General features: G+C 35.3%; 1 long non-coding RNA gene across 1 annotated transcript; it reads right to left on the minus strand.

Annotated features, from left to right (window-relative positions):
- Nucleotides 1-11,437: 11,437 nt before the first annotated feature.
- On the minus strand, nucleotides 11,438-21,241 carry LOC135452773 (uncharacterized). The gene is made up of 3 exons (XR_010441699.1): nucleotides 21,195-21,241; nucleotides 17,401-17,498; nucleotides 11,438-11,811 (listed from the first exon to the last, which is right to left on the minus strand). It is a non-coding gene; the product is annotated as an uncharacterized LOC135452773 (long non-coding RNA).
- Between the last annotated feature and the right edge of the window lie 297 nt (nucleotides 21,242-21,538).

Genomic DNA, 21,538 nt, shown 5'->3' on the forward strand with positions numbered 1-21,538 from the left:
CAGATGAATAATGCCATTTCAGATGCCCTAAGGCAATGGAAGCTTTCACAGAGAGTTGAGAGGTGTGACATAGGTCTTTAGGGCAATATCTGATCTTCTACAGCAGCAACTGGGTACCGCAGTGAGCACCCCAAGGAAATGTCACTAGACACCTTTCTCCTAACAACTGAACCGTGCCCTGTTCTTTATCTGTAACAAGATTCTTCATCTGAAGCTAGGTAAGTCTGCTAGAAAACATACTTTGAGTTCCTTCATTAGAACAACAATCCAAGCATGTCTTGTACACTCCCAAAGTGAATATCCACTCTTATAATGCCACTCAAAATCTACTCTCGCTGGGATGACATTACATATGAGATTCAATCATTAGGGTTTTTTAAAAAAACTTAATGCTTGAAGCAAATCCAAAAATATCTTATAATTCACAGTTCTATTAAAATCTATATGAAGTCCATGGTAGTGTTGACCCACATTTGCAGCAATTAAGAAAATAATACAATTAACATCAATTTCAATTAATTTCACCCTGGTTTCCTACATATAACAGAAGTCCAATTATTTTAAGTTTCTTTGAAGTAGGAGAAAGCACATTATCCAAGAGGGAAAAATGCACAATATGGTTACCACATGCAGAAGCAGTCAATTTGCATGGTACATAGCAAAGCTTATGGCAAAAGCTAAGATATTAAAAACACTTTCATTATATTTCTAAATTCACTTTTATCTTTAAAGGTCTGCTTTCATCTCTTGGGATAGTTGGAGGGGAAAAAAGGACAGCTACTGTACATCAAAATTATGCTTAGTTGTAAACTACCTTGTAATTGTATCTGCGAAAATTAAAAACAACTAAATATTCTTCACATCTTTAAAACAATATTGAAATTATGTTCTGTAAGTTAAATTGAAGACAGAGAGTAAGTCAAAGGTAGCAACAGGAAATGAAAATAGACTCTAGATAAGATACAGCTATAGTTTAACTATGGAAGTATACAGCAACTCTGTTGACAAGCTTCGGCACACAGGCACACAAGTGTACTAAAATGTGGTTTTGAATACAGTCAACGGAAGAACACAAAATATTTTTTTTAAGACAGAGATAATTATAAGCATAAAAATAAATAAGTGATCATCCTGCACTGTTAAACATAAATAAAAATGCTTATTGATTATTCATAAATGAGAGGAGAGGAGAGGAGAGGAGAGGAGAGGAGAGGAGAGAGGAGAGGGAGAAGGAGAGGAAGGAGAGGAGAGGAGAGGAGAGGAAGGAGGAGAGGAGAGGGAGAGAGGAGAGGAGAGGAGAGGAGAGGAGAGGAGAGGAGAGGAGAGGAGAGGAGAATATAAGTACAGCTGTATTGATTCAAGGGAAAGAACTACATAGAATCTAATCTCCAACATTACGTAGCACAGAAATAATGACTGTACCTGCACAGTTTTTTTCTATATTGAGACTGTGTTGTGCCTACTAAAAGAAAGGAGCTGCCTGGCTCTTTCTTGCTCTTTGAGACAGGAAGTGATGGAGATCATCACCACCATTTTCACAGCAGCATTACAATCACAAAGACTTACCACTGCTGCTGAACCTGTGACTGCTGCTGATGCAGACACTACAGAATTTATGCTCTCACTCCTAGCTGTCCAATCGTCTGCTTATTAGATAAGAAATAATAGATGTGTGTTCCCTCTTCACAGCTATGGGCTTTTCTTACTTCTCTGTCCCCTTGTTTTTGGGTATAAAGGTTACAGCAAAAGGACGTTTGAAACCTGCAGTTCATGTCAGTGTCTGCAGCTGCAGCCCTGTTTAACCCTTCTCTCCTGCCACCACCTTGGGCTGTCATCTCTTGACATGCTCCAGTGCCTGCACCCTGTCCTATTAAAACCACCAGAGAATCATAGAATGGTCTGATTGAAAGAGGCACTAAGGATCATTTAGTTCCAGCCCCTCTGCCATGGCCAGGGACACCTGCCACCTGACCAGGTTCCTCAGAGCCCCATCCAACTTGCCCTTGAACATCTCCAAGGATGGAGCATCTGCAGCGTCTCTGGGCAACTGCTTCTTCTGCTTTACCACTGCCTGAGTAAAGAATTTCTTCCTAACATCCAACCTAAATCTCTCCCATTTTAGTTTAAAACCATTCCCCCTTGTCCTATCACTCTCTGCCTAGGTACAAGTTGCTTTCCACCTTTTTTATAAGCCCCTTCAAGTAATGAAAGGCCTCAATGAGGTCTCCCTTCAACCTTCTCTTCTCCAGGCTGAACAATGCCAGCTCTTTCAGCCTGTTTTATATAAAAGATGTTCTGGCTTTCTGATCCTCTGTAGGGCCCTCCTCTTGACTCACTCCAACAGGTCCTTCCTGGGCTGAGAGCCCCAGAGTTGGATGCAATACTTCAGGTAGGGTCTCCTGAGGGCAGAACCGAGGTGGAATATCACCTCCTTTGACCTGCTGTGGAAAATCACCTCCTTTGACCTGCTGATCTTGCCTTTTTTGATGCAGCCCAGGATGTGGTTGGTCTTCAAAATCTTAAAGAGTCAGTAACATGTTTCTACCTGTTTAGAAAACTGTCAAGGCAATCAAGTCAGCTCTTTGCTAAAAATAAAATGGGGGGACTAGATCATCAAGAACATGCTTATCTTCCACCACAGAAGCTACCCTTTTGTTAACAAGGAGTCAGACTAGTCCTTTCTAATGATATTGCATTTCTAAACTGGTAGCTGTTCTTGCACTACAATACATTTGATAAGTGGTAAGATTTAGCAGTACAACAAAACAGGACTCAAAACCATCAGACTTTCAACGATACTCTCCTACAGTGCATTGAGCCATGTCAGTGGAATTTGGCAAAAGTTTAAATGCATGTTACTGCTATCTGTAATGTTCCAGAACTGCTTGGAAATGACAGACGACATCTTGGGGACAACAACAACAAATAAACTAGCATGAACTCATTATGCTGGCTCGAGTTAGATGACATTTTAAACAAAAAATCAGGGGTTTATTTTCTTGTTTGCTTGTTTTACTGAGATAAACTTGTTTACACATAGCCTTTCCAAATACCAAACAATTGTTAAATAATGAAAATTAAAGTGATTGAGATTATTTATGAAACATTGTTAGCTTACTCTATGTAGTATTTTCATTTGAGTTGTAGCACACTTTTAGTACAAAAAGTGTTTAATGCACTGGTCCACATTAAAAAAAAAAAACAAAAAAACAACACATTATGTGTTGCCTAATCAATGTTAAACTTATTTTCTGATTTTCACATTCTCTTCATAGTCAGTTTATACCCAAGTTTATACCTTCAAATACAGCTATAAAAAATGCAAAGATTGGTAATATACTTTTTGACAGTTTCCTCTTCCTTAGCTACAGCTCTGTGAGCATTCAAATAATAGTGAAATACTGGTGAATTAAAGTAAATATCTGCCTCTCTGTTTTTCTTTTTCTGTCTATCACCTGTTCTTTGTCACCTTAACATGTTTTTTTCTGTACACTGAAAGTACAGCACTGAAAGCAGAGTGTTTTTTATAAAATCACCCCTCTTAACAATTTATTTTAATACTGAAAATTTCTTTTGCCAAGGTATGCATTCAGGTATATTTTTATATACTCAATCCAAAATGAGATAGTTTTGCATAAGGAATGAAGAACTCAAGGCTATATAAACTCCAGGGGGAAAAACTCAAGGGCACAATTGTACAAACAGGTAAAACTATATTTCTTCAGTTGTCAAATGGGAGATAGTAAAATCATGAATATCCTAGTCTAAACTAAGAGAAAGCTCTTTTTCTTATTGGATTTGATCTGGTTTCAATTCTAATATTGGAACCACAATCCAGGAACTAATTTTCACAATACTCTGACCATATTATTCAATACACTTCTATACAAGGTGATTTTGTATATCTTTGTGTATATATATATATATATACAAATCTTTGCATATAAAGTCTTTGCATAATAAATTTTAGGCAAATTGCTGTCTTTTATGTTGTTTGAAGAATACTTTTTCACTTAAAACTGTTTCCAGGACTGTATTCACTTGTGAGTGCTGGAAAAATGAAATGCAAAACACACTTTTTTGTTTTCCAGTAATGTAGAATTAGAATTCCTTTGCCCACATACATATTTCTACACTTGAACTGTTCTCCATTTTTATATTATTTTTAGAAATAATAGAGAGAAATATGGTTACAACATCAAGATTAATCTTACCAGATAGAGGCAGCTAATCAGAATGAGTCAGGTTCTAGACATGCCAGTTCATAACCATTGCCTAAAAAGACAAACAGGGTGATTAGCTTGTATATAAATATATGCAATATAAGTATTGAGGCAAAAGGATTTCCATAGAGTACATCTTTACCTTGAAGGAAATAAGGGAAATTTTAGGGATAGTTTTAATGTGCCTCAAAATAAAGACTATTTTTAACAACCAGAAACAATATAAGAAACTATTACTCAAACTTAATAATCATTATCACAGATTAAGGAAAAACTAAGGATAGATTCAAAGAAGATGTGTCTCACCTTATTAAAGATAAAATTAGAAAAGGACAGTAGTAGAAGCTACAGTTCTAACTTTTTCCAACTCTCCTTTTCTTTTTCCCTACCAGCTTTTTCTATAGCTTCTGTTAGAGAGCTTCTCTAAGCACAGGGAAGGAAGCAGTGAGAGATACTTTCAAATATAATGAGCTTGCAACACAAACCAATACCATCTTGATGGAGGTGGATAAAAGGGCTGCAGAATCTCACACCATTCCTACTGCAATCTCTATTTGCAACAGTTCATGCTTTGCAATAGATGCATTAGGTGCTGTAGCAATATCTTCAGGAATATCCTGGATGGGAAGCCATGTTTCAGGCTCACTGGCTTCAAAGATTAGTTGTGGGTATAAAAATAGCATCATAAAATAGAATTCCATCTATGCTTATCTGAACAGAGAAGCTCCAAGGCTTTTATGTTTGTCTCATCATTAACTTTTTACCTACACAAATGCTCCTTGAACCATTAACAATATAAACAGACCTAGTGAAAAAATGGATTGACTACAATTCCAGGGGGAAAGAGAAAAGTTGTCTGTAAGAAAGTCCCTGAACATCTCACAGACTAAGGTAAAACACAATTGTTCACTTAGGGATATACTTTCATGTCGTACCCTGTGATACTATAAAAGCTGGAAAAAAAACCCCTCTTCTGTCTCAAAAACATATTCTTTAGAAATTATTTCATTACAAAATAACATTTTTTGAATTACTTAAGTGCTCTAAGTACTTTTGAAATGTGTTTGTCTGAAGAAATCTAGCTGCATGAAACAAAATGCTACAGCAATGTGGGGACTACCAAGAAAATTGTTTTTTGTGTCAATTCTGAGTCCTACCTTTCTTCTGCACATCCAAACTCCATAAAAACATAAAAAGTGAATTTTATAATTGAAATAAAAGAAATGTGCATTTTCCTTAGACTAACAGCCATGGGGTTCTGTTCACAGAGTGTTAAAGGTAAAAATATGAAAAGCCTTTGTCATCAAAATAAAATAATAAAAATAACATTTTTTAAAACTCATGAAATTCATATAGTTTGACTTTATACTGATAATATCATCAAATTTTGAACATCTTCATTTGCCTTTTTCACTCTTGCTTGGGATCATCAAAGAGAACATTTAGAATCCTTGTGAGCTGTTAGAAAAACCCTTTTTTAATCTACCACTGAAAATGACCTTTCTCAGGATTGCTATGTAAGTAGAAATATACATTTAGAAGTGTGACATAGTGTTTAGATCCAATTATTGAGAGGTGATTCTGTCCAAATTAAGGTGGAAACAAGACCATATGCCAAAGTCAATACTATGTATTTTATTAAACAATAAAGTGTGAGGTAGAGACATAGAAAGAAATAGAAAAGAGGTGGGGGGAGAGGAAAAGGGAGTGGAGAGAAAGAGAGAGAGGGAGAGGCTGGTCATTCAAAATTTTAAAACATTTATAGATTTTAGCAGATAATTAATGCTTATTGGGTACACAGTTCTCTTAGTCTATTGATTAAATGATTCCCTCACTTCTAATGCTAATTAGCCCCCTGCTCAGTCTTTCTCTTCTTCTAAGTCAGTGGGTTTCTTGGTTCAGTGGGCTGTGAGGCCAGGGTCAGAATCTCTGCCTGCCAGAATTGTCTTTTACCATCAGAGCTGGTTTCAGCACAGTGGCTGAGTTGGCTTTCCTTTTGAGCCATAAATTCTGCATCCTTTGTGTCCATTATCAGTGATCCATTCTTCTCCTCCAGCTTTGTTACCTTCCCCTAGGTCTGAGATAAGACCCTGACAACAGTACCACCTTTATCTTATCTTGAGTTCCCAGCTGTTGTAGTTTATCTTCCATCCAATTTTCAGGCATCTAGAGAGGCATATTTGGGGGAGCTTCCTTGGTCATTGCTGATCTTAGACATCTGCTATCCTATAACTTGGGGTGATCTTTGTTTGACCAGTGATATTTGTATTTGCAGTGGCTTCTTTACACAGATTTTCCCAGAGGGAATTGTTTTCTGGATGCATTAACCAGGATTTGCTACCCAGATCTCACCTCTGCCAGGATAGAAACATCCTGTCACTCCCTCTGTGCTTATCTCATGGCAACATCCTTCTGTGGCCTGAGGAGTGTTTGAGACTGGCAACTGTGCCCTTTAAGTCCTTACACATAATCAAAACAGATAATGAGTTAAAAAAGGGTGTTGATTTTTGAGTTTTAAAAATTTATAATAGTTATCCAAACATAAAAATGACTTTCATATGGAAATAAAACATGTCTATCCTTTTCACTGAGTGAAAATAAACAAGGAGATGAAAAGCTGATTACAGATTCTTTTTTTTTTTTTTTTCAATTCTTATTTATTTTGTTCTATTCCTGGAGGGCATAAGAAGAGATGGAAAAATTAAAAAAAAGAAAAAAGGAGAAAAATTATTTAATCAAGCAGAATTCTGAATCAGTTTACTTGAATAAAAGCAAAAAACCCCACAAATATAAAACTAAATGCAAGAAATTTAGTCTGGATGAAAAAAATCCATGTGATGATCTCACAAGATAAATCCAGATTATCTAAATTTGATTCAAGCATGTATCTTGTCAAAACCAAACAAAGATGCAAGCCATCTAATCCTCCTGGCACATTCAACGTAAATCTACAAACATATGGAGCTCATATCTTAATTGAATATTACATATAGTTCTAATAATCTAGTGGTTAGAGTTCATCTCTAGGAGATAATATCTTGAACCCCTGCCTGAAAAAATACAGACTTTGGAAGCCAAGATAATTTTTTCAGACCAGGATGACAAAAGCAATGCCAGAATCAGCTGAGTGAGTGGGGTGGAAGGATATTTTTTTTTTTTCTTTTCTTTTTTTCCAAAGCAGATCTCTGTTGAAAAGCAAATGTGAAGCCCCAGGTGTGAAAATGAATGGAATAGCAGCAAAAAAAGGTTAATAGTCTCTGGAGCCACCAGCTAAAATAGTCTTCAGAAAGCATGTACTTCTCCGAGTTGGTTGTGAAAGCCCAGATTGCTATCTGGGGCTAGACTATTAATTATGTCTGGAGAACTTCATGTGGGGCTAGGACGCATTTGCATTCTTCATAACAATTTCAAGTCTAACTACTATAACAAATGCCTATGTCAGGAGACCATCTACCACTGCTTTCTGTCTCATTTACTTAACATAATAGGCTGATTCAGGTAGTATACTAGTTTTGGCTGGAAATTAATTTTATTCACAGCAGCCTGAAAAAATGCTGTATTTTGGATTTTTGACCACAACAGTCTGGATACACAGGGATGTTTTAGCTATTGTTAAGCAGGGGTTACCCAGCATGTAGACACTTTCTGCTTCTTGCACTGCCCCTCCACTGAGTAGGCTGGGGAGCACCAGAGGTTAAGCAGGGACACAGCCAGGAAATCTGACCCCAATAGACCCATACATACGGCATGCTCTGCCATAAAACTACAGAAGGAGAAGAAAGAGGGGGAACACATTCAGTGTTATGGCCTACATCTCCTCAGGTAACCATTACACCTGATGAATCCCTGATTTTCTCTGAAATGGCTAAATAACTCCATGACAAAGGGAAGCAGCGGATAAATTCCTTGTTTTGCTTTGCCTGCATGAACAGCTTCATTTTGCCAGTGCAACTCTCTGTATCTTAATCCATGGGCCTCTCCTGTGTTCTGCTGGAAGGGAAGAGAGCAAGTGGCTGTGTGAGGCTGAGCTGTCTTCAAGGGTTAAGCCGCAAGATGTATCTTCACCCGAAGAATGAAGCTGTATCTTCACTCTACACTCAGCTGCTCAATTTTCTAATAGAGAACTGTTCATAGTTCTAAACAGCTCTCTAAAACTGAAGATTACCAGAGCATCCATCTGTTTTATTCTTCATGACAAGATTCTTATTCAATAACTAACTTTAGTGAATTTGGTGAGCAAGGTATCTCAGGTCTTCAGTGAAATTCAGAAAGGCCTAAATGAAATTCAAAGAGTTTTTTTCAAATTTTTTTTTGGTATAAGCAACACACCAAATTGGGTTTAGCAGTCTCATGTTTCATTTTTTAAAAAACTTTGTCTACATGCTTGCGTTATGAGGAACACTGCATAAAAGTTTAAACTTTCACTAATTCAGATGCATTGTCTAGCCTAAATTACCTCCTTGTGCCTTGAGTTTGGTCTTTAAGACTATTTTCTTTGCTCTAATAGATTCTTAAGCTTCTACATAATCATTTTACTTGGCATTTTAAGATAGCACTCCATATAAAAAATGAAAAGGAAAAAAAAGGAAAAAAACCCAAAAACCACAAACCTCATAAAATTTCACATTAAGATTCACCAACAATAACTGTAAGATCTTCAGCAGGTATCATCAAAGTCAATGCCATTTAACATATAACCAACAAGCAAGCTTGCCACAATGGATGTAGCTGCAAGGATACACGATAACATACACACAGGAATATTGTTACAGTTCATTTCATTACTTCTGTGCAAACAGTGCATATCTAACTTGAAACAAAGTTCTCCTTTGAAATGTACTCTTTACTAAGAAAAAAAAAATTTGGTATCTTATGAAGAAACACATCTTTAAATTACTTCTGTTCTTTCTCTTGAACTATAATTACCAAAGGATTGCCATGAAAAGAGCTAAAGGCTATAATTAATATTATTCTCTTTTTCTTGGATGAAGCATTTAAATACAGTGCATTATTTCATTGATCTCCCTGCAGACAAAGTCATGCCAATCCTTTTTTAGAAACAAGTTTCCCACCCAATTTCCCCTCCTTATAACTTTGAACAGCGTCTTCTTTTGCAGTTCCCAAATGTTCAGAAATACTTGCAGAATAACAATGAAATGGAAGACATGAAGATTGTAATCATGTTAACATTTTTCACTGCATTTTTCACAGATAGTGATTAATAATTATTTTCTGATTCTTCTTGTACTGACTTAATGCATCAAAATTGACCTGCAGAGGGTTCCAGAGATTTTCTTGGCAACAGCTTCAGTTCTGTAAGAATGTGGAGCCAAATTAAATAATCAACTTGCATATTAAATAATCAAATGTTTTCAGACCAGTTTTGCTTAACCATATGTCCTTTCTCTTTGTTGTAATCTCAGGAGCTATAGGAGCTGTTTAGTTTATTTTATACATTTAAAATATTAAAATGTTTCAATTATTTGAATAAAATTGTTATTTAAGGTGTTTATTTTTTTCTTAAACAGAATTATAAATCTCAGTACATTTAAGCAAGATTTCAGAGATGTCTCTTAATACTACAGTGGTTTCTCCTGCAGCAACCCTTTCCTTTGCAGTACCCCACCAAAATAGTGGGGTTAAGTGCGAATAGCTGCCTATTTAATTAACAATTATTTAAACAGATTTCAAATTTGTCTTTTTTGTCTATTTTAAAATACACTTTTAAATTTTTAAAATACACTTTAGCTTATTCACTCATCTGCAATAGCTGTAAGAGCTTAATATACTGTTTTTTTGTGCATATACATGCATTACAGATATATCTTAGCTTGTGCAAAACTCTGAAAACTGGGAATAAAACTGTTGCTAGGTATGAAAGGAATAGGAATGACATGCTGACATCAATAAATAAATCATTTATTGGTCTTCATCTAAATTTTGTAAAACCAAAAAAGTGTTTGGTAGTTTAGAATTGTTCAATGCATAACGGATGATTCAGCTGGAAAGGCAGGATTGTATGTCTTTATGTATATAAACATATATATATATGTATTTTTTTTATACATGTGAGTACATGCATTTCCAAATAACTCTGTCAACTTTTACTTAAACAAAAGGGCTCTGGCATTCTTTTATTCTTTTTTTTTTCTAAGTTTATAATGCTATTTTCAGCTTGTATTTGCAGAAGCATCAGGGCCCAAAGATTGCTAATCCAGTAAATTTCAGTCATGGCTATACACAGTTTAAATGACCTAGTACAGTGCACTTCACAAAACCATTTTTCCTAAAAGTTACTTTAGACTGGATGAATTATTTGTGATTTCAGATTTTTTTTTTTTTTCTCACTACTGTAGCCCACAGAATGGAGAGAAACAAACTGGAAGAGAATTGCACTGAGAAAAAATAGAGAAAAAGAAAGGGAGCAAGCGGAAAAAAAAGTCATCTAGGAGAGAAGGAAAGAAAGAGAGAGAGAAAGAAACCATATCAGAAAAATGAGCTCTTACAGACTTGATCCCAAAGTCAGATAGAAAAGTGTGAATTGAAGAGCATTTTGCTAAAACTACTACTACACTTATTCACATTGAAAATCTAACATCAAAAGTAAACCCCACTTTTCAGGTGTTTTTAATGGTGGAAATTATATTTTCAATGTATTCTATAATTGAACAAAGTACCATATATTTAAAATAGAGTTAATATACACAGTCTACTTTAGGAAGCTGATATGTTCTTTTGACATTAATAGCTATGTTCTTGAAATGCCTCTCCCACTATCTTCTGTTACTAACTTCAACAAATGAAAATGTTAAATAATCCTATAAAACCTTAACAAGATTTTGTATAAACACATGGCCATCTTAGAATTAGTAGTGCATGACTGTCATGACATAATATTGTTTTATTTTTTCATTCAAGAAATAAACACTTTACAGTACAGTTTATGCAGTACAATTTATACAACTTTGATGCTTTAATAACATACTTGTTAAATATACAGATGAGAAATAAAATTGTCTTAAAAACCCAAGATAATGCTGATATTTTCAGGAAACAAGGCCTGTGATAGAACAAATTCCAATCACTCTGTGATTAGTATGCTACAAATATTTTCTTACACAATCAAAATAGATGTCATTAAAATCCAGTATCTTCTTTAGTTTGCTATTACACATTTGCAGATTAATATTCTTAGAGTGTTAGCTGAAATTTCTCATTAATATGCCTAGGCACTCTGACCTTGGGATGTTAATCTGAAAACAAACATTTATCTCTGCCTGGTCACTGTTTTAGCTTGTGTCTTATGATCAAATCTCTTAGATGGGTGGATATCCATCACTTTGCTGCCATTGGTCTGTGTTGATTTATAGATGACATCTCAAAGCAATAGTTGTTTTGAACCGTTCAATGCTTCATAAAATAAAGCAAGAAATTTCATAGTACTCCTGTGCTCTGGTAGTAACTACAACTATTCAATATTTCCCAGTGTGATTTATCATACTGTGGAATAATACATTGACTTCTCCCCTCATTTTCCACTGCTTTAGTCTTGTATTAGCCAGTAAGATGCCATGTGGCGGCTATATACCTAAAAGAGAAAAGCATCTAAGTAAAATTCCTTTATAATTTTGCACGTAAATTTTATTAATGCTGTTATGTTTTAGGAGCTGCGAATTTTCAGCAACATTTTGTAACATTCTATCCAGAAAAGAGGAGAAAGTAAGCCTTTTCAGTTTTCACAAAAACAGCAACAAATGTCATAATAGAATAAATGTAAAAATACATTTGAATATGAAGGATAGGGAATTTCTTTCTATACATATTTGATTAATTAGAGAGGATCAAAGGGAAATCATATTAATTAATAATGTGTTATTAAAACGTTCTCTCTCTCTTCCTCTAAGGAGAAACAAAGAGATATTTTTAAGAAACTACGCTATTAAAATAGTCTTTTCCTTTAGATAAATATAGTGAATAGATTAACCTCTTAATTTTTGTTTATGTGATTGACTTACCAAATACTATTACTTTTTATATTTCATTTCAGTGTTTGAAAGCCTGATATGTGAAATATCAGTTACACAGTGTGTAACTGAGGCACTGTTGCAATAAGGAAAATAATGACTGGTATTCATTATGTGAATATATGTACAGCAGGTTTTGGGTTTTTTTTAGTTGAGATTTCAAGTATAGGGTTTTTTTCTTGTGGTAGTAGTACTATTTTTTTTCCCTGGGGATTTAAGAGAACACTAGAATCTGCATCCTATTCCAGTGTTTAACCTCCCTTAGGTCAACATTTTCTCCATATATTAAGTCAGAATTTCCAATGTTACAAGCTTCTTTTTCTACCCCTGAACAGAAGTATGTAGCACGACCTTGAGAGCAGCAGGTTCCTTCTTTACCTTCATAAACAAATCCAATTTTCAGCTTTTCCTCGTGTCGAATATTCATACACTTTTTACCTAACTGAGCTAGTTGTTTCATTGCAGAAGGCAAACTGGTGGGTCAAACATGACTTGCCCTTGGGTTATCCACTCTGAGTTTTTTCGTTTTTTATTCTTGTTTTTTCAAGTTTGATCTGACATTAAACTGGTCTCCTTCCATTTAGTTGTCCAGATCCTCCTATATTCCAGTCTTAGAGATGAGTGTGATATTAGGTCCTTCCAGTGCTCAGGAACATTTTGTTTACTATTGCTTTTCAAAGACCGCAAAAAACAGCCTTGAAATGTCCAAATGCATTGGCCACAACTACCAGTACTGTGGGAATGTGCCTCCTATCTCCATGGTCCTTAATTTGTCCTGCTGCTTCAAATATTCTTTAGCTGTATTATTCTTGATTGTAAGTGATGTTTTATTCTTTTTATTAAAAAGGGATTATCTTCCGAAACTGGAACTGACCAGTGAAAATTGAGGGAGGGAATACCCAATCAAAACAAGTAAATTCCGCTGAGTATCTTTGGTTTTTTCCTATATCCTTTTTGACACTAGGTACACTGCTTTACTGAGTAGTGGGCCCAAATTTTTTTAAGGTGCTTGTTTGTTTTTCTTTTCAATTGATAAACATACAGAAGCGCTTTCTATTGACTTGTGTATCCAGTGCTAGCTTCAAGTCCCATTGAGATTTGACTTCCCAGTTCTATACTTGCAAGTGTTGTCTCTACAGTCTTCCTGGGTAATTCATTCTCATTTCTATTTCCTACATACTTGCTTTTTCTGTTAGTGTTTCTCTACACCAGTCTTCTGCTTTTCACACTGGATACAGCACAGATCTGCTCTTGTTCTTAAGATAAATTATTTTTAAAGACCAACTTGCTCTGCTTGGACCTTTTGCCCTTCAAGAAAGTATTCCAAAGAGGTCTGTAAAGGTAATTCTTAAAGAAGGACAAATTTCCTTGAGGTCCAGTATTTCAGATTCTGCTATTTGTCTGGCAACTTCTCTAAAAATTTCCAAATTTGTCATATCACACTTGCTCCACATCCCCAGTAAGTTTTTTCTTGTTTGTAATTGTTGTGTTAAGCAGAACATCTCCCCTGTCTGCTCACTCATGTCATTGAGATGTGTCAAGACAGCCCCATGTCCTCATTTTCCAAGCTATCATTTATTACAACACCTAGTTAGGCACCTTATCCCACCATGTATCTACAGAGCCAGTGAGATTATGGCTCTTCAGCTGTATATGAACCTCTAATTCCCCATTCTCTTCTTTCACTGTGTGAATTCCTGTACAGGAAAAATATATGGATCCAGTCTCTGCCTTACAGAGGGAAATACTCTCAGTTAAGGAATGCTTTATACCCTTTCCCCCACAAAAATAAATTCTTCAAAACATTGTGCTTTCCCCATAGTCAGATATCAGCTACTGCACTGAAAATTACTTTCAGCTGAACACAACAGTATTTTATACCTGGACATAAACTTTTCTTTTTTGCCATTCCCCTGTCTTTAGATATTTGGTTCAGAAAACTATTACACATTACAACTTCAGGTCTGTAGGGCTGGAACCCCACTTATATTTAATATGACATATGTAAGTTATTCTCAGGAGAAAGACAACTACGCTGAGCTTATAATATTTTTTAGGTATTATATTTCATGAAAATAATTTTACATTTTGTGGAAACACTGCTTGTGGCATTGATTTTTCATTTGAATGTGTTTGGAAGAGAGAATGTACATTCATAGTATAGTGACTGGTACACCACCAAAGAATTTTCTTTATATTTGTAATATTTTATTTACAACTCTGATAGTTGCAGAAATTTGATTTCTCATTTACATTTTCCTTTTCATAGATTTTAGTATTGTTTTCGTTAAATGTTTTTACTAAGGTTACTGAAGGTTTGTGGGTTTTTTCCCTCAGAAAACATCAGTATTTGAAATTCAATAGTTGGTTCACAGCAAAAATATAAAAAGATAAAAATACTTCTGAACTTTTCAAGACTTTCAACTGAGCTATAAGAACACTAAATTGCTCTTGTTCATTGAGGCATGTGATAAAAACTGATGACCTTGATTTATATGTTCTTGAAATAGCCCTTTTCAACTTAATATCCATCCATCTTAAGGACAAGAAGTTTGTCCATGATAAAACATAACATATGCTCCAAGGTGATGCTAAATGTCCAGGGAGAAAACTGTAAACTCTTTCAATGAGATATGGCTATGGCAAATCAAGGTGTTCCTATGCTTTCACTTTGTGTCACTTTTGTTATATCATATGCTACTTACCCTGCCTTTAAAACTTTCATCAAAACCTATAAAAACCTTGTATGCTTTTCTTATTAATCATTTGTGCATTTCCTAGGTAACAGGCTGGCACAAAGGCTAACAATTTCCCTCTTACTCTTTCCCTTACTTTTATCACTCTCTTTCTCTTAACTCAATGAAACTGGATAAAGTAAATATTTCTTTCCTTTGATTAAATGACCTTCAACTTGTGACAGTGTTCGCTGGGGTTTTCAGGTGAGGGAAGAGACGAGAATGTTGACTCCATGTTCAGAAGGCTTGATTTATTATTTTATGATATACATTACATTAAAACTACACAAAAAAGAATAGAAAGAAAAGTTTCATCTCAGAAGGCTAGCTAAGCTAAGAATAGAAATGAATGAATAATAAAGGTTTGTGTCTCAAACAGAGAGTCCAAGATAACTGGGTTGTGATTGGCAATAAATTGTAAACATCCAAGATGGGCGATCACAGGTGCACCTGTTGCATTCCACAGCAGCAGATCACCATTGTTTACATTTTGTTCCTGAAGACTCTCAGATTCTCAGGAAGAAAAATCCTAAGAAAGGATTTTTAATGAAAAGATGTCTGCGACATTCTACTCAGAATGATAACTAAAAAATGTTGTAGCCAGCATTGGGGTGGGCCTCAGCTATCCTGTTTGCTGTACTAAGTGAAACTGAGTAGGATAATTTTCTTTAATACACACAGATTAGTGAAATACAAGTGGTTGAATAAAGACATTATTCAACCTGGTACATTATTAACATACCAGGAGCTATGCTGAGAAAACTTTAGCAGTGTGTCCTACTGCATCTTCCTTATTTTGGGATGATTACAGTGAGACTTCTTCACAAATAAATGTGGAGCAATGAAGATGACAGACTGTTGCTAGGATCTTGCTGCCAGTAGGGGTGGAAACATTAAAGCAGGTTTAGAGGAAGTCATGGTAAAACTGCATCTTGACCAAAACCTAAACCAGCAACAAATTACTGCATTTTTTCCTCTCTAGAGGAACTTCCATAGCTCTACATAGACTGACATTTCCTCACTAAAGACTATAATTCACCTAGTGTAAAAGGAGTCAGCTCTTTATTGTCAAATCAGGTGAAATATTCCGAATGATGCACTCATTTTACGAACTGAGAAGTGCAAATGGCTTCTTTGCTATTTTTCAAAAGCTTATTGCTTAGCCATAAAAGGAATAGACTCATAACTAATACCTGCTGATTTTGCAAATATCACTTCCTATACCTACTTAGACATATCTCTAATTCCTGTATGTTTTTGCACTATTAAAAAAATATTCCCTCCTAGTTGTTTATATGTCAGTACTTATTTGAAAACTCGAGCAGATGTGTAAACAGGTTTGTTAGCACTCACTGATAAAGCTTTGCTGATGCATTTGTCACAACTGTGAGCAGATAAAACAGGAACATTACCCAAGCAAATAGAACACCACAAGACTTACATAGAATTCTCATCATTTTGTGCATCCAAAATAACTAGATATGTGTTTCACACACAGAAAATACTTAGGAGAAATTAGTGTATAAAGCTGCAGAGAAAGCCCAGCTGAAGTAATTTAGAGACAGTAATTACCTCCACATTATTGTTATTGTAGTTCTTACCACACACCATGAAGCAGAAAATAAGAACCTCTGACTCACAGAATACTTGAAAGATATTGTAAAGATTCCCCACAGTAAAGCTTTGTGTACCACCTCATCAAAAAAAAATAGTAAACAGATAATAGCAATCATTTAAGCATGCTTTTGGAAGTAATGGTAATTTTAAAGTAGCATTTTTATACACAAGTGCACATTTATATATACCTATAATTGGTGTTTTAGCTGTATTCCAGTTTATAATCTATAGTTTAACCATGCTTGGGTACTTGTGGATGAAGAAACACACCTAAGGAGTTTAATCACTTTAGTAACTTGTACATTCCATATTTCAGTAGCAATCCACAGTCAGAGGACAAGTTGAGCATAGTGAAAAAGAATGGCAGTTAAATACACTAAGCAAATCAAGAAAATCAGCCTTAATTAAATTTGTTCAGGGTTGCAGAAAAAAAAAAGCCAAATCAGGTAATTGTAAAAGCTTTAGAATATTTTATTGCACTCCCTCATTTCCTCCCATCAGCAGTAATTTCCCTTCATTCTATCTGACCTTTCCTTCTCCTATTCCCACCATCATTCATTAGGAGAATTTTACCTTAAAATGCCACATTTCTCATAAACAGTGAAAAAGAACTGATTTACAATAAGCCTCTCCAACTATACTAGTTTTAGGTTTTCTATTTTTATTTTAAACTAAAAATACTTATATATTTGTGAGAGAGTTGTAAATGTTTTATTTCATCTAGCAGAAAGAGAAAGCTAATGCTTTACTTTTCAAAGCAAGTGTATATGCGCTGTGCAGCAGCTGCTGTTTACTACTTACCATGAAATCGCTCTGTTTCTCAATTCTTCCAACCTGTTAAAATTAATTGCTTTACTGATTTTTTTGGTGAAGGAAGGATGCTATTCGTGATATCTCATCTAAACAACAAATTTAAGTAAATTAGTTGTCTAATTATCTTAATCACTGGATACTACATATTTAGAGAAACAAGTTCTGTGCAATTTATATAAACATAAAAATAAGCTACAATTATTTCACATTAATTTTCAAGATCACTCTTTCAAGATGTAGAGATTCAGAAACTTGATAACAAAAAAACCACCATGTTTCTGTACAGTTTCACATAGAAAGCTTCAGTACTTTTTTTCATTGGATGAAAAGCCAAAATATCATCTTTTCAAGGCCATATTTTTCTAAAGGATCTGACAATAACATATCTTCAAAATTAATCAGTCCATTACAGCATTAGCCTTTTTCTCTTGGAGCAGCTCTGAGTCTCATGATAATTGTTTTTCTGTCACCATTTCCTATGTTTAGATTTGGATTCCTAAACAGATCGCTTTTCCTATAATAGCTCATGGCTACCTGACTTCAATGAAGCACATGAAAATTTATAATAGAAGCTGCATCCTGACCAGCAAGACTATTTAGGGGAATAGGTACAATAATATGCAAATGCATATCTTTCAGATCACGTAGCATTGGTATTGATATTAAGCTGACACATAATTAAAAATCTGGATTAATTGTGACCAGACAATTATTTGACCTTATTTGAAAACAATTTTGGACAAATACAGCATGAAAACAAATAAATTTTCATTTTTGCTCTCAATTTATCTCAATTCAATTATTCAATTATTTTCTAGGGATGTATTTTCTGTTCAGAAAAAGAAAATAAATTTATGTCAAACACTTCTTAATCAGTTCTGTTAATGGGCAAATGTATTAGGTTTCCTTTACAAGGTTTTGGTAACAAGGTGTCTGCATGAGTGTCTTCTGTGAGAAGAGGCTGGAAGACTCTTTAAGTGTGATGCAACCAGTTCTAGCCAGCTCTAACAAGAGACCCACTGCTGGCCAAAAGAGCTGGAGGTGAAAAAAGCTTCAGTGGAATCTGAAAAATCTCAGAATAAAAGGGTTAATGTGTACATCTCAAACACCAAGAGTTGGATGTCTGTGGAACCAACCAAGGGTTGCTGGTAATAATATGCCATGAAAAAGAACAAGATGTGAATATAGATGGGGATCAGGGGATGTAGGGCAGTACTTTTCCTGGACAAATTCCTGGTTCTAGTTTCTGGAGGTGAACACAACACAGTACAGAGCAAGTTTTCTCCTTCCTGCCTTCCTCTCTCTCTCCTTGTTTATTTCTAACTCCTTTATCCAAAACCCACTACTGTATGCTTATACAATAGGTCAGGGACTAACATACTAATTTCCAAGTCAAGTGTGTCATTTCATAATAAAACTCAGCCTTTTTTTTTGCAGATCCTCTAAATTTTGTTGTTCCTTTTGACCATAAGCATTTAAAAATCGTGAATGTTCCCTTCCCCTTGAGGGTGGGATATCACAGTAGCTCCTCTAGAATAAAAGCTTTAAGAAGAGGGTAAAAACCACTGCACAACAGCAGACAGGAAAGAAAGAAATCAGAATACATGAGAGAAACAACAAGACAGAAGGAGGAGGGAGAGGAGATGCCAGAATAGAGATTCCCCTGTGGTAAAAACCATGGCAAGGCAGGTTGACTCCTGCAACCCACAAAAAACCCTACACCAGAGCAGGTGGACATACTTAAAGGAGGCTGGGAGGAGACACAGCTGGAACAGCTGACTCTGACTCACCAAAGGGATATTTCAGACCACATGCCATCATGTTCAATATATAAATTGGGGTAAGAAGGAAGGAAAGGGAGGATCTCTTGAGTGATGTTGTTTATCTTCCTGAGTTACCATTATGTGTGATGGAGATGGTGCATTCCTGGAGATGGTGAACACCTGTCTGCACACTCATAGGAACCGGTGAATTAATTTTTGGTTTGAGTGCCTGACTTTTGCTTTCCCTGTTAAATTGTCTTTATCTCATCCCACAAGTTTTCTAGCTTTTTCACTTCCAGTTCTCTCTAGGTTTCACTGGAGGGGAAGTCAGCAAATGGCTGTGCGGTTCTTGGTTGCTGGTTGTAGTTAATCCATGACAGATGTCCAGACATCAGACTAAGATATTCTCCTTAGTGTCTTTAGTTCCAAAACCAGCATCCAGACATAGTTTTTTTGCTTTTATTTTTCAAAATTAGAGGTCACAGATTTTTCCTGGTAGAAAATTTAGCTTAAGGGTATTAAATTGATTGTGTTAAATTTGTTTCCCTATATTTTGTTGTTTTCCTCTACAGCAACTTTAAAACTATCCTTAGAAATAAAGATAGAAATACAACAGCTCTTTTTTGACATAATGAAAACACTACTGAGGTTTCATCCTAACTTTCCTACTTTATTCAAAGTCCAGTCTATGTCTGCATATTTAACTCACTGCAGCTGTAAAATCTTGACAATGAAGTTAGTTCAAGCAAAAACTTAATAAATATTTCTAGGGGTTTTTTCCCCAAATTCTAAAAGTGGAAATTTAAATATTTCTTTTAATTCTTACTGTGTAAAAAGAAAAAAACCTTGTTTGAGCAACACTGTAAGAATCAGTCATAGTCACACATGCCAGGGCCAAAGTTGTGTTGACTTTGAGGAAAAAAATACTGTGTCTCAGCTGAACAAGTGATCACTTGAATGACTCCTTGGGCCAGTCAAGGGAAAGAAAAAAAAGGTGCAAATTTATGTAGTAATTTAAATGAATGACATGCCATTGTCAGTTTAGCAGTTATCTTATTCATCATGTTAAGATGATGCAAAACACAGCATATAGAAATGCTGAGACAGCACGCATTGAGTAGAAGCTGTATTAATAGCTTTAGGTTTTTATATACATATAGAACTTTTATATATGTAGGTGTATATAAGAGCTAAAATTTTAGTAATTTCAAAACATGAATTTTAGGAATTTTTAGATGCTCTACCATTGCAATTGCTTCTCCACATCTTTCTCCATAAGAAGACAAAATAACCAGTCTCCTCTATTGAATATACCTAGTCATACCTTTATTGAATTAATTAGGTGTTTATGAACAGCAGTTCTTTAGGGATGAGTATGTTAATTTTGGGATGACAGTTATTTACTTTTGTTCTGTGTTTATGTACTTGGTGATGATAACTAATATTCCATTCTGCATTATCTCGTCAGCTCAGCTTGCTGAAGAGCATTTTGATAAGGTAAACCAACAATGAAACTGAGCTTAAATTAAGATTTCTAGCATAATGAAACTCTATATTCACAGCTCCTATTCCATGACTGAGATCCTGTATTCATTTTAATGCAATTAAAGTGAGGGAGGGAAAATGCTGTAGAATACAGAATATTCACGCTGAATTGCTTTCAAAACTGAGAAAGCAAACCAACAGTGAAACTGAGATGACACAAAATGTTATCTCTATATTAAATATAAATGCTTTCAATGAGCTTGCTTTTGCTACTGAAGATAATATTGAACTTCCAGACTACAGACTTTCTTTGAGTGCTATTAAGAAGGGAAAAATGTTAAAGATTGAGGGGCTATAATTCTCCTTTTATCTTAACTTCAAAACTGCCCTGTCCTGTAGGAGTGTGGCACCTGATGCAGACTGGCATTTGTTGGTCTGTACAAAATATCCAACAATTGAGCATTGTTATCATTATAGTGCAAGAGTTCTACTGCCACTACATTGCAAAGGTTCCATATTGCTAGAGTTTCTTACCTCCTTGCTGTTTCTTGTAGGCAGCTCCTCCAGGCACTGACTCTTCCTTGTCCTCACAGTTCCCAACTGACTCCAGCTCCCCTCAGCCAACCAACCCACTCTTTTATAACACTCTTCTGATGGGCTACAGGTGTGGCCTGTTAACATTGGGCCTGCCCCTAATCCTTAGTAATTGCCTCAGCTGCAACTCTTTAGGGGGTAATATTACATTCTATGTTCTATCCCCCTACAGAGTATGATGGAGTCTCTTTATACCTTATATGTAAAATGTTCCATATGATTTTCTTTTGTAAAATTCTGTAAGGGATTTAAGAGATTAGTTTATGTTTTATACTGGGACAAAT

The sequence above is a fragment of the Zonotrichia leucophrys genome, chromosome 1 (assembly GCF_028769735.1).
Source record: "Zonotrichia leucophrys gambelii isolate GWCS_2022_RI chromosome 1, RI_Zleu_2.0, whole genome shotgun sequence".
NCBI lineage: Eukaryota > Metazoa > Chordata > Aves > Passeriformes > Passerellidae > Zonotrichia > Zonotrichia leucophrys.